The sequence below is a fragment of the Mus musculus genome, chromosome 18 (genome assembly GCF_000001635.26).
Source record: "Mus musculus strain C57BL/6J chromosome 18, GRCm38.p6 C57BL/6J".
NCBI lineage: Eukaryota > Metazoa > Chordata > Mammalia > Rodentia > Muridae > Mus > Mus musculus.
In genome coordinates, this window is record NC_000084.6 from 69,039,739 (window position 1) to 69,054,471 (window position 14,733).

At 41.7% G+C, this 14,733-nt stretch overlaps 1 long non-coding RNA gene across 2 annotated transcripts in view; it reads left to right on the forward strand.

The window, feature by feature from the left end:
- Gm31088 overlaps positions 1-14,733 on the forward strand; it is a 71,224-nt gene that overhangs the window by 23,714 nt on the left and 32,777 nt on the right. Inside the window, exons 1-2 of one of the 2 annotated variants that reach the window (XR_877530.2) lie at positions 2,734-2,882; positions 7,780-7,842. This is a non-coding gene — a long non-coding RNA (predicted gene, 31088). Of the gene's footprint in view, positions 1-2,733; positions 2,883-7,779; positions 7,843-14,733 lie in introns of those variants that run through there. The other variant, XR_386316.2, reaches the window with a different exon arrangement.

The window sequence follows — 14,733 nt, forward strand, 5'->3', positions numbered from 1 at the left end:
CTTTTATTATGTTTAGGTATGGGCCTTGAATTCCTGATCTTTCCAAAACTTTTATCATGAATGGGTGTTGGATCTTGTCAAATGCTTTTTCTGCATCTAACGAGATGATCATGTGGTTTTTGTCTTTGAGTTTGTTTATATAATGGATTACATTGATGGATTTTCGTATTTTAAACCATCCCTGCATCCCTGGAATAAAACCTACTTGGTCAGGATGGATGATTTCTTTAATGTGTTCTTGGATTCGGCATCTATGGTTCCAGATTTCTTTCCTAGGGTTTCTATCTCCAGCGTCGCCTCACTTTGGGTTTTCTTTATTGTGTCTACTTCCCTTTTTAGGTCTAGTATGGTTTTGTTCATTTCCATCACCTGTTTGGATGTGTTTTCCTGTTTTTCTATAAGGACTTCTACCTGTTTGGTTGTGTTTTCCTGTTTTTCTTTAAGGACTTGTAACTCTTTAGCAGTGTTCTCCTGTATTTCTTTAAGTGAGTTATTGAATTCCTTCTTTATGTCCTCTACCATCATCATGAGATATGCTTTTAAATCCAGGTCTACCTTTTCAGGTGTGTTAGGGTGTCCTGGATTGGGCGAAGTGGGCGTTCTGGGTTCTGATGATGGTGAGTGGTCCTGGCTTCTGTTAGTAGGATTCTTACGTTTACCTTTCGCCATCTGGCAATCTCTGGAGTTAGTTGTTATAGTTGTCTTTGTTAAGAGATTGTTCCTCTGTTGATTTTGTTACCCTCTATCAGCAGGCGTGGGAGACAAGCTCTCTTCTCTGAGTTTCAGTGGTCAGAGCAGTCTCTGTAGGCAAGCTCTCCTCTTTCAGGGAAGGTGTACAGTTATCTGGTGTTTGGACCTCCTCCTGGCTGAAGGTGAAGGCCCAAAACAGGATCTTTCCCAGAAGCTGTGTTGCTTTGGCCAGGAAGGTGGCCAGTTGTCTGGAGTCGAAGATGTCGCCGCCTGAGAAGCTCTGTGGCTCTTGTCCGGAAGGAGGCCGGCCGTCTGGAGCTGAGGATGGCGCTGCCTCAGAAGCTCTGTGGCTCTTGCCGGGAAGGTGGCTGGTTGTCTGGAGCTGAAGATGGCGTCGCCCAGAAGCTCTGCGACTCTCGCCCGTCCCAGAAACGGCTGGCACTCTGTATTCCACACGGTCACCCGTGCAGTCTGCCCTCCGCGGAGTCCCGGAGCCAAGAAGGCTCCCGCCGGCGCCTGTGCCACAAACCTCTCAGGCCAGGCAGACCCCCGTGCTCTCACCAGGAAGGTGGCCGGCTGTCTGGAGCTGAAGATGGCGCCGCCCAGAAGCTCTGCGACTCTCGCCCGTCCTAGAAACGGCTGGCACTCTGTATTCCACACGGTCACCCGTGCAGCCTGCCCTCCGCGGAGTCCCGGAGCCAAGAAGGCTCCCGCCGGCGCCTGTGCCACAAACCTCTCAGGCCGGGCAGACCCCCGTGCTCTCACCAGGAAGGTGGCCGGCTGTCTGGACGAAATTTTGATATTTGACAGAGTGTTGTGAGATTATAAAATGTGTCAGTCCTGGGTAGCCTCCATCTGGTAAAAGGCAGTAGTCTATAATTTTGTCAGCTATGTTAGAGTGAATTTACTTCCTGCCATTCACATAAGACTATGGAAGGGGTTTTTTGTTTGTTTGTTTTTGGGGTGTGTGTGTGTGTGTGTGTGTGTGTGTGTGTGCATTTCTAAATCTGAAGAGAACCACTGTTGACCTGGAGAAATCAGAGAGTGAGATCTGGGTTTGAGATAGGGATAATGACTTCAAGCCCAGAATGGCCAGATGGCCATGAGAATGAATGGAAATCCACAACTGATGGAAATAGGGAGATAGGGAACATCTCCAGGAAAAGACAAAGACCTGGGATAAGAGAGGCGCCCAAGAATCAATGGGGATGCTCTTAACTGTGACTCACAGAATTGGGAATATGGAACCTGAAGAGACCACCTCCTATAGACAAGCAGGGACCCCAGTGGAGAGATAGGGACACCAACCCATCCACAAAACTATCAACTCAAAATTCATCCTATCTACAAGAAGTGCAGGGACTAGAGATGGAGCAGAGACTGAGGGAATGGACAAACAATAATAGGTCAAATTTGAGGCTCATCCCATGGGCAAGCACCAATCCCTGACACTAGTAATGATACTCTGTTATGCTTGCAGACAGGAGTCTAGCATGGCTGTCTTCTGAGAGGCTCCATCTAGCAGCTGGCTCAGGCAGATACAGATACCCTCAACCAAGCAGTGGATGGAGATTGGGGACTCTTATGAAAGAATAGGAGGAATGATGGCAGCCCCAGAGGAGATAGTAAATCTACAGGAAGACCAACAAAGTCAACTAACCTGGACCCTTGGGATGCTCGGAGTTTGAACCACCAACCAAAAAACACACAAAGGCTGGATCTAGGCTTAACTGCACATAATGTAGCAAATGTGCAGCTTGGTCTTCATGTGGGTCCTGAACAACTGGACCAGTGGCTATCCCAAAAGCTGTTGCCTGAACATGGGATATGTTCTTCTATCTGGGCTGCCTTGTCTGGCCTCAGTGGGAAGAATGAGCCTAAGCTCACAGAGACTTGATGTGCCAGAGTAGCGGGATATCCAGGGAGGCTCGCACTCACTCAGAGGAGAAGGGGAGGAGTGAGATTGTGGGAGGGAGGACAAGGGGGGTGGTGGCAGTGAGTGGGATATAAAGGGAATAAGTATAATAATAATATTTTTAAAAGATCGCTGGCTAGGAGAGAGAGCAGCAGCAAATATCACAAGAAAGTGAGAAGGAAGCAGAAGATAAAGACCGCAGGGTGAAGTTGTGTTGAGTTAGTCCCAAGAAATGGCTTCATCAGCTGGTTCTGTCACCATCACTGGCCATGCACAGGTAAGAATTGCTCTCAAGTCACTTCCTTGCATGTAGCATTTTAAATGTCTTCTTCATCACAAGAAATCATTTAAAATGCCCTAAGAGAAGAACACACTAGAGAAATTATTTTAAAAAAAAATGCCAACCCAACCAACATACTGATGTGCTCAGAATTTAGTCTGAACAAAGAACCTTAAAACACTCCCTTCCCCATTGTTTCTAAAAGCTTGTAAAAGTTCTCTAAATGTAATTTTATCACCTTTTCCTTTCTTTGCTATTTATGGACATATGTGGTTTTTATGATATTCACAACATGCCTGTGTCACAAAATTCCGATTTAATTTCCTGCAATTACTGCACAATATGCATGGCAAAAAAAAAAAAAACCCTCTGATATAAAAATGACAGGAAATAATGAATAGTTCTCCATTTCTGCTAAGTTACCTTTTTTGAAATAAAACTCAATGTAACCCAGCTGAGGTTTCTGACTGGCTGTCTCCAGCCTGTCTTGTTCGGAGACGCTGGTAATAATCGTTAGAAGTTTTTTAAATGTTCTGAAGTAGCAGGGTTGAGTTTATTGGGAAATTATCATCCCACACATCAGAGATTTAAGATAGGTTGTAACTTCCTTCAAATTTCCCAGGAAATGTTCATGGTTAGCTGCTAGTTTGTTAAAGATATTTTGCACTTTTCAATTTAGATTCGAATGACAGTAGTTGAGCTAACTTACACATGACATTATATACTTTGTTTCTTAAAGGTAGCAATCAGAACCTTGTGAACAAAAACTTACTTATGTAGAGGGATAGGAGAAAGTCTTTTACATATGCCTTCATGGAACTGCTAAAGGTACAATGATGAAGAGACTTGAATTCGGGACCAGAAAGATTTCTACTACCCAGGAATAAAAATCTTAACTACATTAAGTATGCCTAGCACTAAAATAGACATTTGATAAGTTTCTACCTTGTAGAATTATAGAGGTTAGATTTATTAATTGATGTATATCATGGGCTTGGTATAGTGTAAGCTTTCAGCACATGCCAGCGACTGTTAGGATGATGGTAATTTAAATAGAAATAAAGCTGTGTTCATAACTTTCTTCAATATAGACAACAATGGCTAAGATACACTGAGATACATGTTGGGGTATACCAAGTTCTACTGAATGGATGACACCCCCTCAAGTGTGTTTATTTGCTTAGTTCTAATTAAGGCATCCTTAAAAGGGACAGAACATGTTTTTGCCTTAGTAGGTAAAATTATCATAAAATTCAATCTCCGAATTAGTTTAACTTTCCCGAGATGTTCACAACTGGAAGAAAATTCTCATATAAACTGGGAAAGGAAGAAATGGAAGGAAGGAAGGAAGGAAGGAAGGAAGGAAGGAAGGAGGGAAGGAAGGAAGGAAGGAAGGGAGGGAGGGAGGGAGGGAGGGAGGGAGGAAGTAAGGAAGGAAGGAAGGGAGGAAGGAAGGAAGGAAGGAAGAAATGAACAAAGGCAGGAAGAAAGAAAAGAAGGAAGGATTGCAAAGATAATGTTCTTTGAAGAACTATGAAAAAGAATAGAACAAAAGAAAGATAAGCTCTTTCTAAGCAAGGCACACAGTGTCTATGTGACTGATGTTTGTGGCTAAATTTCTGCAAGGGACCAGGGTTTTGGTGTTTTCCTTCCATTAAGACACAAAACAGTCTTTCAATCAAAGTGAATAGGGCCTTCCTGTTCTGTTTGCTTTCTTGAGCAAACGCCATGATAATAAAACCCTTTGTTATTGAGACATAAAACGCTGTAAAAGAGACTACTGAAGACCTCTTTATGCATGCTTCACTCCGACTTGTCATTATTTTTTTGTGTTTTACTGATTACTCAAGTTTTACTGGTCTTCAGGCTCTTGGATGAGAGTTGACCAGAATGTAATAATCTAGGATGAATTAAGGTATGCTGAAAATATCTGTCCAAAACACTATTATGACTCAGCAGGAAGACTGTTAAAGGGAAACAGATTCTTTGATACAAAGCAGCAAATCACTGATGGTTTCTGTTTACTACTGGCTGTATAGTACCCCGTGTTAAGAGTGATATCTTCTATTTAACTCAAGTGGGACAAGGAAGGATTGGTTTTCTTAGGAGCTGGTGTTATCCCAACTATAAGAACTGCTTCGTTATGTCATCCTCAGACCTGACTTAGTAACCTATTTTGAATTATAAAACAGACTGGCGTTCAGGGGCAGAATTAATAAATGAAGTGTGACAAGTGACATGGTAGAAACCAGTTTTCCTTAAAATTCTCTCTGGTAGCTGACGAATGAGAGTGAGTTAGTGTGAAATCTCTCCTTGTAATCAATACAGGTCAACAGCTCTCTGGGACTTTCCATGAGTTTCAACAGCTGTGCATCAACTGGCTGGTTCCAACCACATCCTTTGCTGCCCATTCACACACAGTCTGGGTCTTCTTAGTGACTTTTTTCATCTTTTTGGTGACAAAAAAAGTTGTTTGATACAAATGACAGCATAATGATTCTCAAGTCTTTATGATTAGACATGCTTGCATCTTGCCTAGCAGGCAGTATGTTCTCAAATACCACTAATAAGCAAACACATACAAGCAGTGGTTTCTACCAAAAAGCCATCTTGAAATCATGTTTTGCACAGGTCAAGTTCACCATGAACAGAAGTCTCTCACTAGCAGAATTTCCACTTCAGTTGACAGTGTTGAGACAGTCCAGTGGTGTCTGCTTCACTGGATGTCTTTTCCTGGGCAAATGTCCCGAGACTTGTTCCCCTCAGTGAGTTAAGGAACCGTATATGTGAACCATGTATGACGTCCTTGTAATGTTCGTGTAAACATTCACAAAACGGACTCACTGGGATGCTTGCTTTCCTTTGAATTGATACCAAATGTAAAAAGAACAATTGCTTTAAAATTAAATGTTTCATAACAGCTGCTCATTGAAAACAGCTCTGGCAGATGAGGGCTGGGCATCGTGTGACGTTGGTTCCCAACTACAAGGCACAAAGTGGAAGACATGAGAAGAATCCTCAAAACAGGCTGTAGCAACAAAAAGCCGCACGTATCACCCACTCTGGCTCTTCAGAACACGCTCATTACATCCTTTTCAGTTCTGCTTCTTTAAAATAATACTGTCCTGAAACAAGAAAGACCAGAGATGCCTACCCAAGGACAGATGTGATGGAGAAAGATGCTCCGAAGTCATCTTCTAGGAGAAATAGTCAAAAAAAGGCAGATAGGTGTTTTTTAGTCTTTGTTTTCTTTGTGTCCTTGTGAGAACCCCCTGGGAAGGAGCAGGCTCTGCTTTCTATTGTTTCCTGCAGCAGAACAAGGAAGGGAGAGGAGATGGAAGTATCAAATTTGTCAGTCAAGTAGGTGTATTTCAAAATCTGAGAGGTGAATTCTCCCAGGATGCGATTCATCCAGGACAGCTGGTCTCCGTGTTGGTGGCTAGGAAGGGCTTCCCTTTCCCACAAAGGAGAAGGAACTAACTCTAATGGAGTCTCAAAATCTTAAAGTTTTCCCTGTTGCTATTTAGTCTTTCATTTTGCTTCCGTTTAGGCTTTAGAACAAGTGTATGTATCGATATGTACATATATTGTCTACCTATGTACATGTGTTACCATAACAGTCTATAATTAGTCAATATGGAAATTGTGGAAATCAAATTTTTGTACACAAATCACACCATAAACATTCATATAACTCATTGTGACTGCTTAGATAGATATAAAAGGTTCTTCATGTTTGAACATGTAGCCACAAGCTGGTGATGCTATCTTGAAAACGTTGTGGCGCCTTTTAGGAGGTGGGACCAGCTGGAAGAAGTGCAACGCTGGGTAAATGGGCCTCTGGGATTATAGCCTGGACCAACTTCCTATCTCCTCTATGCCTCTTAGCTCACTCTGCTTGTCAGGTCAGAGCGATGAGGAAAGTTAAAGCACACACATTGCTTCAAGACTGCAGAACTTGAAGTCTGTTAAAAATCCTTTTGCAAATAAAGAGTTCTAAAGGGAACATGTTTTACTTCCTTGAACTGGCTCCTCTTGTAAAGAGAACATCTGTACGTGTCAGCGGCATAGGACACCCTTCAAGTAATTAACCAGAAGAAATTCTGAGCCTGTCAGAGTTATGGCTAAAATGCTGCGGCTCCACCCCATTCCTCCTCTCATTGAATAAACACTTCATTAGAATGATTCACGCTGGAAATATTAACACCTAATTAATGAAATTCAGTGCCATCGAGAGCTGCAACATTAACTTCTTGTGCCCTGTGTGGAGATGGAAGTCCTCTTTCCTGGCGGTCTTCCCGAGCTTGGCATTAGCTTAAGGAATCTGCTTCACCTGTTTGAACCCGAACTCTCACGTCTGAGAAAAAGGTGGGGGAAGGACTGCGGAACCTGAGCAGAAGAGGCTGGCATCCAAATACACAATCTAATATGAAATATGTGTGATTCGGGGCACCGTGGTGCAGCCGCGCCTGCTCTGCCTGCACACCAGTGCAAATCTTGAGGAATTGTGATCCATTATTGGACCTCTTCAGTTAATCCCTCTAAGTCAGCGGCCTGACATGCTCACTGCTAGCCGCTCACTGTGGAGGGTAGCCTTTCATCCTTGGGCTTCTAAGAAGGTGAATGACTCCAGAAAAAGAGTCCCTTTAAGGCAAAGCACGGGTAGAATCCTTTCTAAAGTTAGGATCAATCGCGCATGTTTAACAATACACTCTTGGATAGGAGTTAACCTTCAAAGGAGCTGACTTCAGCATGGAAGAAATTACATAAAAGTGTTTTATAATATATTAAATCTTATTTTCAGTATATAAAGTCACTAGCTTTGATTGGAGGCAGACACACATTTTTATTTTCTTGGTGCTTTTATTCTTTAAATCTTTCTTTCTGTTTAAAGGTTTCCCTGGTCTTAAAAAGAAGGTTGGCTGTTATCTGACTTCTGGCTAAGCAACTTTTTTGGGTGAGTAGCACGTACCCACATTCCCACTAAGAGAATGCCTACACCATCAATTACCAATTGTTCTCTGGAATGTCCATAACCGTTACCTCTGAATGTATATCCAATCAAATACATACTACTGTCTAGGATATTCCCTTTTCTATTGCACACAAAGATATTTGAGATGTTCCTATTTATAGTCTTTGGTTCCTGAAGATAAGATTTCAAATTATTATCAAATTGTTTTAGGTAAGTTCTTCCAAAGACCAGTTCCTACTGACAGTGTGACTGAAGGTGCTGTTCTTATTTCTGTCCAAAGTCCTACAGGGTTCATCATCTTATTCACAGGAGTAATGGTCATCTAACAGAAGCCAGGATTGCAAGTCTCAGAGAAAGAGTCAGAGTTAGGTTAGTTCGTGGAGAAAAAAGTACAGATAATATACACAATTTGCTGAGCCCATGATCTATTTATATCCTGCCAATCTTGTAAGTCCTTGACTTACATGTTCCTCTGGGCTCAGGATAGCACTCATGATCCTGTGGTGAGAGAAGAGGGTACATTGACTGTCTCATCCCTTCCATGATGGCAGGAAAGCTAAGAGATAAGAAAGACTCACTGCTCTTGGGAGCCTTCGGAATTCAAAGTCTGTTTTTTGGGTTACAGGGTCCTGGGAATCCTTCTTAAAGAAGGTATCTCAATCGCTTGAGCCTGGAGATTGCAAGGGTTTCCCCAGGGTAAATTCACACACTTCTGTCCTGAATACATGCATAGGGGTTGAATGGAGGCCAATTGAAAAGCTAGATTGGAGAATGCCTTTTACAGATTTCTCGCCCCCACTCCCCTCCGCCCCAGATTCTCTTAATAAAATGGGGAAAACACCACAGTATAGTTTGAAGTCGGGATTTTCTCTACATAGCAATCTCCTATCTCTCAAGTTCATGCATCCTTTGAAGACACTGTGCCAAGGTTTTCACAGACCAGTCTGAAAATATTTGTGCCTGATTTTTCCAGAGATGTTAGGCTCTTGTACTGCACACATGGCTGACACATTTGGGATAAAGCCATCCCGGTGATTATTTTTATTGATTTTTATGATGGCGATAAAAAGAAAGTGCAGCACATTTGAAAAGGGATTTCAAATAGAACTTACCTGTGATATCAGGTTGCATGCTGCTAAATCCTGAACGCGAATGAATCTGTCTACATTTGTGACATAATAAGGGAGAGACTGAAAAGCTTTTATGTGTTATAAGGCATACTAGGGCAAGGGTTAGAGATGGGGGGAAATTCCTCACTAGTGTTTTTGTTATTCTTAATGGATGAACAACTTAGATCATGTAGATCACAATATTAATTGTCCAGCATCTCCATATGTTAGGGGACCAGGCAGCCCATTACTAATCAAATCAAATTTATTTAATTTTTTTGTCTCCTTTGGTTTGATTGGTCTTTTATTGGTATAGGTTGGTTTCCTACTTTGTGTTTTTGTGGCGGTTTTCTGTCTGTGTGTTGGTTTTGCTTGCATGTTTGTCTTTGTTAAAGAGAAATGTGGAAAGGACTTGGAACTGGGAGAGCAGAGAGGTAAGGATGACCTTGGAGGATGGGGGAGTGGAAAATGTAATAATATAATGTTTGAAAAACATTTTTTAATATAAAAAAACAAAATAGTTCAAACTCCAGTTGCACAGTATTTTGTTGTTGTTTTCGGGCTTTGGGAGTTGTGCCAATGGGAGCTGAGTCGCACACCCTCTCGGGGGCTCACTTCAGGTGTTGTGCAGTGAGCTGCCTTACAGCAACCATCTAACTACAGCAACAAAGGAAGTGATCTGAAGATTTTCAAATACAGAAAAAAAATGCAGTTATGCTCCTGGCTTAAAAACACACATTTGCCAAATGCTTCATGTCAGGTGACTACGGTGGCCTCATTTGTAGGCAACATTCAAGGCCAAGGAGTGGTGGGAGTCCTTGTCAACCGTAAGAGGAGCTGTGTACTTCTAATCAGTGCTTAGTCACATGGTTGTATTGGGCTGGGATAGAGGCCTGAGAAGAGGTAAATGGTGTCCAGAATTCTTTCTTTTCCACTACTAAGGACTGAACTCCTGGGGCCTTGCCAATCAGGAGAGCACACAGCCATGGAACTTTATTCCCAGCTATTTTCTCACTACTCTCTATAGCAGGCTCTCACAAAATGTTCCTGGTTGCATTCCTTTACAGTATAGCCTACTTGAACTTGTAATTCTCTGGCCTCATCCTCCTATATACCTGGGATTTCAGGCCTATCTCGGGCTCTTCTTTAAATTAGATAAATATTAACCAAAATCTCTCCAGTCACTTCATCTATATATATATCTATAGAGAGAGAGAGAGAGAGAGAGGGAGGGAGAGGGAGGGAGAGAGAGAGAGAGAGAGAGAGAAAAGGGACAATCTTTTCCAAGGCTGGATTAATGTTCTAACCTACACAATCTAGAAAAGCCTGCCCTTTTGCTTCCTGTTTCTTATTATTTTTTATAATGTTCATTGTGTGTATTCATTATACATAGTGCTATGCTATACAAGAATATTCTATCAAGTATTATATGTATTGGAAGTTAAACATATTTTTTCATGTTCTCCTCCCACACTCCTTTCATCCTTCCCTCTCTTTGTTCCTTCTTCCTACACACATGCACTTACACATACATGAATACTCATGCACACACAAAAGGAGCTGGGACCCAGCCTGGGGCTGAGCAGGCTACAACCCAGTCTGTAGAGAACTTATCTAGCATAAAGAGGGCCCTAGGTTCAATCTGCATAGCGTGTAAAGTGGATGTGGCAGTGCAAACCTCAGGATTAAACTCAGCTCCATGGTGAATTTGAAACTAGTCTCGGTTAAATGAGACCAGAGAAAGGGGGTGGGGAAGAAGAGAGGGGGAAGGAGGGGAAGAGATGGGGAGAGGGAGAGAGGGAAAAAGAGAGAGAGACTAAAGCTTAGAAGTTGTTTCTTTGAGGTGTTAAAATATTTTAAGAGTTGAAGTAGAAGATTATAGGCCAGGTAAAAAGGTGTTGGTTGAGAATCAGGAAAGATTATACCAGGGAGACAGACAAGAAGGAGAACTAGGCGTTTTGTTCTAAGAAATTAAAAGATAAAACAGATGGAATAGATGAGCTGCAAGCTCTCAAGTTGTCTTTTAGTACAATATTGGTCACTGATTTTTATTTATGATCAGTTCAGACCCCTCCCATTCCTTTGGCTTCTCCCCTACCATGTTGTAGTATGATGAGGAAAAGCAGTTCTTACCTACTTAGCCAATTTGTTAGCTGGTTGAAATCTATAATTTTAAGGACGATTTTAAGGTTGAAGAAAGTTAGAGACTAGGACAAATGAAGATGGTGAGAGGTGAGAAATAACTCAATCAATCCAGCTGTGGTGTGTGGTCAGAAATACCTAATCAGGAATAAGAAGTTTTCTGGGTGACATTTGATGGCCATCTTTTTCCCATCTCTATATGAGATAGCAAAGGAAGTTGGTACTCACGTGAACGGAACTCTGATCTAAGTTGGGTGCAGCCAAAGAACAGAGGCTGTTTTGGCTGTTACACACACACACACACACACACACACACACACACACACACACGGGGATTACACATCCACCCAGCTTCTTCATCAAGTACACGTATGTACAGTGGTGTGTGCTGCATTCTGGGAACGGGATGGGAGTAGCACATGGTTGCTCTTCCTAAGTCATTTCAAGGTTTGTTGTTGTGGTTGCTGTTGTTGCTGCATCTGTTGTTGCTGCTGTTGTTGATGGATGTCATGAGAAAATCCTCCCTCTGTAGCTACAGTGGTTAATCTTCACTGTCACCTTGATCTACCTCTCTGTTTCCTGACCACAGAGGCTATGTTACCAGCTGCCTCACACACTCTCTGCTATGACACGAGAACTATGGTGGACTGTTTGCTCTCAAACAATGAGCCAAAATACATCCTTCCTTCCTTAATTAGCTTTTACCTCATATTTTTTTTTTTCAGAGCAACAAGAAAAGAAAATAATGCTCTGGTCTAGGCTTTCATTTCCTCCTTTTTATGTTATTTCATTTTAGGATCTAAAGGAAGAATGAGAATTTTAGAAGGAACTGACGCAGCATTAACCAATCAAAATATGGCTGAGAGAATAGGGGGAAAATTCTGTAGAAATGGAGGACAGATTTCAAGGGTCATGTGATTTATGGGTAAACCTGCACCATGGAGCAGACCTGACATTCACTGAGTTTGCCTGCATCCGCAGCCATGACATGAAGAGCGCCATGTTGATGGCAGGCATGACAGCACAGAAACCCTGGGAGTGGTACTGGTGAGATATATACTTCCCAGGAAGAAGCAGGGTCTTGAGTTTGAGTCATCTGTGGCTTATGCAGAAGGGTAAACCTAACAAAATGAGCCTTTCTATTTCAAGGAAAGAGGGGCTTTAAAATCCTATAAACAAGCGTTCTAAGGCTTCTGGGAAACCAAATAGCTTTTACCAAACAACGTTTGATGAATTAAGTGCAAATAACTTAGAGGCATGTGGATTGGATTTCCTTTAAAGTGCACATGGGTTTAAAAGTTAAAAGGGAAAAATTTGCTTTGTGAAAGCCAATTTGAGCTTTGTTACACCCAATAAAAGGAGGTGGAATTGTGTTTCCTCCCATGAATGTATCAATGTATTAAACACTCCAGTAATAATCACTTATTGTTCAAATCCTATTCTACTCCTTTGGGTGTGCTGAGAATAAAATTCTGTATTTCACCATTGCGTAAGGTAAGCCTGAGACAGTGCCTTGGCTAACCACAGAATGATTTAGGATTCTCTTACACAGGTGCCAAGGGGCTGTGATCAACAACTCCACACTGCAGAGCAGGTTCTAAATAAGTCCATGGTTGGGGTGTTGTCTTCTTTCAATGCTACAAAGAGGATTTGCAATATAAAGGATGCAAGCTATAGAGTAAAGGCCTCTCCTTTGACAAGTGAATCCTGGGGGGAAAGCTAGCCATGTCTGAATCATAGCTGCCTACAGGATAGCTGATAAAGACTGCTGTGAGGATATGGAAAGGTTGTAGGGAAAAGAACTTAGAAGCAATTACTCATTTCAAAAATACAGTTTTCCTTGGATTCTAATGACGCTTACCAGGATTTAAATACACGCCATATATTTAGTTTATTGGTAGCTTTTAGAGCACACTCCCCAAACACTTCCAGCTTGTTGAGTCACCCAAAAGAACCCTAGATGAGAACATTGATATTTGAGATCAACTAGGACCATGCTTAGGATGAGCTTTGTGTCCCCCAAGTCATCTGCCACCTCGATGACAAAGAGACAAATGAGTGCCACATGGTGGGTTGTCACACTATATTTTTCAGGGATAGTAAAAAACAATATATATTCATGCTCAGTGTAGATGTAACAACAGGTACAAAATGCAGTTAGCAGACGTCGAAGATGCACAACCCACAGGTATGCCAACCAATTGTGCTATACCCTAGAGAGAAACGAATTTAATTCAGAGAGCAGCCTTTGAATCATTGGGGAAATGGAAAGGCCCATAAGAGAGGATGTGTGCAAGTAGAACAGCTCTCAATAGACACCCTTGGTTTTCTCTGCTGGGTTCTGGGCTCTTGGTCTCTGTTCTGAAAGAAAAGAAACATCTCTTTAGCATCCTGAGAGGATCTTTGCTACTTGATTCCTTCTTAGGGACAACCTGAAGGTTTGGACCTGAGCACATAGGAAGGCATCAATGTTTTTAATTGTAGTTTGTTTTTCTTTTTAATATATAGTTAACTTTAACTTAGGACTAGCCTATGCATGCTAATAAATAGAAATCTGAGTTTTGACAGTGATGAAAAAAAGTATCATTTCAATCCTAGAAAGCTGCTTATGTAATATTTGCAGTCATTGAAAGACTTTAATATCAGACTATTCTGTTGATATGTATCTATGTGTTTCCCTCTGTCTCGTTCTAGCATTTTTCTTCTCCTATCAACTATGCTTCATTTTAGGGTATAAATATCATTTAATTCTTCTTACAGACTAAGTAGCCTGCCTACTGTTTAATGAGTACTTACTTTCCCACCCATTACCCCCATTGAGAAGGGATGCTCTCTCCAGGGATCAAAGAGTTTGCTTACACATCACCACTTCCCTATCAGTCTCACTCTGACTTTGTGGGAGTTGCTCCCAGACATCCAGGAGGACCAGACTCTACAGGATTTTGTGTCCTATGTCAGAAGAAAATCTCCTCCTGAGAGCCGCACTCAGCCTGCTCCACACACAGGATGTCCAAAATCCATGGGGACACACTGTAAACTATGATTGTAAACCAAAACCCAGCATCTACAGGCATGGAGAGGACAATAAGAGGATAGCATGATGCTCCTGATATCAATAAATCTAACAACCTCATTGAAGCAGGTAGTTTATCTAAACAGTGCCATTTTGAAATAACTATTAGGCTATGTGAATGCAAATGTGAAAATGTCTTACCCTATCCCAACGTAAGAGTATTAGGACATGGGACCTTTGCGAGATAACCATGATTAGATGTGGTCGTAAGGCTGGAGCTGTTATGAATGAGATGAATTTATGTCTGTATAAATTAATTATTGAGGTTATGAGAGTCTGCTTGCTCCCTCTGTTCTGTGCCATGTGAGGAGACAAACAGACAACAGTAATTGGTCAAAAGTAGGTCAACGCTGGAGCTCACTGTGCAGGTACCATGATCTCAGACTTCCAAGTTCCATGAAGGTGAGAAATAATTTTCTCCTGTTCATAAACTGCTTTGTTTATGGAGTTCTGTTTTAGTAGGCCACTTTGAATACTCACAAAACACCAAGGTTTACTAATATACGATGACACCAATGTTCTGTAGATATTAAGAAAATTGAATTAGTA